At 40.9% G+C, this 3,303-nt stretch overlaps 1 long non-coding RNA gene across 1 annotated transcript; it reads left to right on the forward strand.

Annotated features, from left to right (window-relative positions):
* The first annotated feature begins 458 nt into the window (after positions 1–458).
* Positions 459–1,917, forward strand: LOC149267158 (uncharacterized). The gene is made up of 2 exons (XR_016260597.1): positions 459–789; positions 1,330–1,917. It is a non-coding gene; the product is annotated as an uncharacterized LOC149267158 (long non-coding RNA).
* The last annotated feature ends 1,386 nt before the right edge of the window (positions 1,918–3,303 follow it).

Consider the following 3,303-nt stretch of genomic DNA (forward strand, 5'->3'; position numbering starts at 1 on the left):
ACTCCTCAAATTACTTATCCCAATGTATTATTAATAACCACACACAAACTTGCAGTCATAACTGCTTTCCAAACTCATAAAATAAACCCCATTCTCCCTTGGCCAAGGCCTTGGTCCACTCTTGACTTTTGACCACTTAGTAAAATATTAAAAAAATTTCATCACACGCTAATCGTATGCCATGACTTAATTCACCAAACTTTCATCCATTAACCTCTTGCCAGCAACTGCTAAAATACCTAATCCAATTGAAGATTAGGGTGGGCCACCAACCTGTGATCCATCCCTAAGGAAATGCGCATGAGAAAAAACCAAGATCCATTGATCAGGGAAAAATAACTTGAAAAATTCATAAATCAAACCTTACATTAAAAATCATTAATCGAAATTTATTACAATAAAACCAAAATCAAAAGTACCTACCGATGAATTCATTCTTTTTGTTCTGTTGGGTTCGGGGTTGTGTATTTTCAGTATCTGTATGTATGTAGAAGTGTTACTTTTGTGAGTATATTTGTCCAAATTTGGGAGTCCTATATTCGTTGATGTTGAATTTTTGTGCGTATCTTGCATTGCCATTGGCAATGTTAAATTGAAATTGGGGGAAGGCAATGCAATGCACAATGCATGCTTATTCCTCCTGCCTGCCTTTGCCTTCGCCTTCTCGTCCTCCATTTTTATTCTTCACTGACCCGCCGCCTTCTCCCTCTGTGCATTGAGCTGGTCATTGAATCTGAGAGCTATCGATATAATCAGTATATCTGTTTATACGACGAGGGTTGTTGTAAGGTTGGTGCCTCTCTGATCCGATCTTATTGATTTCATGCAATGTGTTTGATATCTGGAACTGGGTGTTAGCGCTGCTGCATGCTTTTATCGGAATAAATTTAACCCGAAGGTGCTGTTTTCTTATTTACAGAGAGTCCAAGATGAAAATTATCCTTTAATAGCCAGATTTTTTCTGTAAATTTTGATAATCTAGTGGTTGAGGCGGGCGATTTGCTAAATGTGGGAGAGTTTATTTTGGGGTTTCTTGAATACCCAATGCCATATTTATTGCTTGCAGTGCAATTTTGGGAAGAATTTGCTAAATGTGGATGAATTGTAGCCTTCTTGTGATTGCTAAATAGCCCATTACTGTTTGTTTGAGGACCCAAAAAGGGGTTTATTGGATAAGGGAACTCGTAGATGTCATTGAATCCAATCTTTTTGAATTCTTTCTATATTTTGTTCATGAACCCATAAACTCATTGGGCAAATGGAATTTTTACAACTACCTGGTTGAATATTCTATGGCCTAAAATTGATAGCTCGAGAATCCTTTAACAGGAGGGTTTTGGGCTTGTTTGCAAGCTTGGCATGTGCGGCCTTTAAGGGTAATTTTATAGCTTCTTTATTTGACATATTAATTTGCCTACCTTTTAATATCTTTGAGAATGCTCTAACCGGAGGGTTTTGGCCTTGTGTTAAAAGCTTGGTGTGTGGGGACTTTAACTTCCTACTACCTGGCAGATATATTTATTTGTCAACCTTCTGATAGCTTGGGAATCCATCCAGCAGGAGGCTTTTGGGATTCGTTTGGAAGCTATTCATTTCCCTATATTTTGGTATCTTGAAACCCTCCAGTAGGAGGTTTTGTGGGCTTTGAGTGTGTGGGGACTTTAACTGTCATTGAAAAGAGGGTCTCTAAATCTGAATATTTTGGCCTTTTTGAGGTGATTTGGGTCAGGAAATTGTTTTCCATGGAGTCCTGGCTGGTTAGTCTTTAACCTGCAATTGATCGGCTGATGGCTGCAGTAACATTATAAGACAGTGAGTGAAAGCAGAACAGTTATCACTGTGCATATAGAGCTGGCTTCCCTGATCGAGTTTGGTTCTGTTCTTTGCCTGGTAGCTGAATATGAAAGGCACGAAACAGGACGAGGAGGAGTTTGAGATGCTGCTGGGAGAAATTCCCCGTGCAACCTCAGCTCCTCCTCATCTAGAGGAGCTTCATAGAGTCAATAACAAGTCTCCCAAAGGTGAAAAGAGTGGGAGTTGTTCTACTAATGCTTGTAAGTCTTCCATCCCAGAGACATATGAGGATTTTTATCAGGATTATCAGGAAGTAAAGAATATGTCTCAATCCCCTGTAGGAAGCAAGATTGCTTCACATTCTCACACATCCAACCATCCTCTTAAATCATTCTATAGCAACTTGCCCATGGATGGTTGTGGGAGAGTGGACTCCCCTCAACTCCAAGAAGTCCAACTATCTCCATCACAAGAAATATTACGCCAGCAAAACAAGATGGAGCAAGGAGAAGAGCTCTCCACATTAACAATGCATCATAATAGGGTTTCCTTGCCCGCCCAACAATTTTTCCCAGACCATCAGTCCCTTGTGAGTGCGTTTGCAAATTTGAATTTTGAAAAAAACAATGTAATTGAACAGGCAATTCAAGAGCCAGTTGGGAATGGAGGAGGGTTTGGTAATGGACTTGTAGATGATGGGCAGGGTCCAAGTCAATCTGGTGTAGCATATTCTGGCCTCAATGTAACGGGCATGCCTGTTTCAGAACCTTTTACCCATACATTAAATTCTCCAGGCTCAAAGGAAACTGTTCCAGCTTCAGTAGGCATACATGGGATCAAGTATCCTATCCATTTTGCAAATAATAACGGAAATGCTGGAGAAATTGACATGCTTTTGAAACATAATACTTACGGTGCAGTTGCATCTGGAAACAGTTCTGTTGGGTCATTTTATGATGCTTCAGGAGTATTGTTGGACCCAGACTGTCGACGACAGTTTCCTCTATACTCTTCAGGGGGGCCACCAGTGCGCCCCTATCAGGTTCTGCCAAGTTCAACTAGTTCTGGTACAGAGGTTGGGTCTTCTGTATTAGGTTTGCAGCAACAATACTTTTCAGACCCCCATTTTGGATCCTACTTGCAACCTCAATGTTCCCCTGTTTCTGCTCTGCAGCAGATGAATCCAATGTACTTGACATGGCAGCAAATTGAGGATGAAAGGCATAACAAAATGCACCAGCAGTATATTTTGTTGCAGCAGGCTCAAGCATTGTCTGGTCTGCCCAATCCGGTGTTGTCTACAATTGCTGGAAATGGCTCTAACTTGGGCCTCAGACCGCAAGGTCCTATGACAAATTTTCAACAACTTGAACAGCCTCACGACATCCATCAAAGTGGAACAACTACTGCAGAAGGAGATTGTGCTAGTCCTATTCCAGGTATGACAGGGACATTGACTCATAATTACCCAGAGTTTCCTCTTCAAAGTGGAAACATTTCAAGGTATAA

Source organism: Pinus tabuliformis, chromosome 6 (genome assembly GCF_031772625.1).
Source record: "Pinus tabuliformis cultivar Carrire ecotype Pingquan chromosome 6, CPIR1, whole genome shotgun sequence".
Lineage (NCBI taxonomy): Eukaryota > Viridiplantae > Streptophyta > Pinopsida > Pinales > Pinaceae > Pinus > Pinus tabuliformis.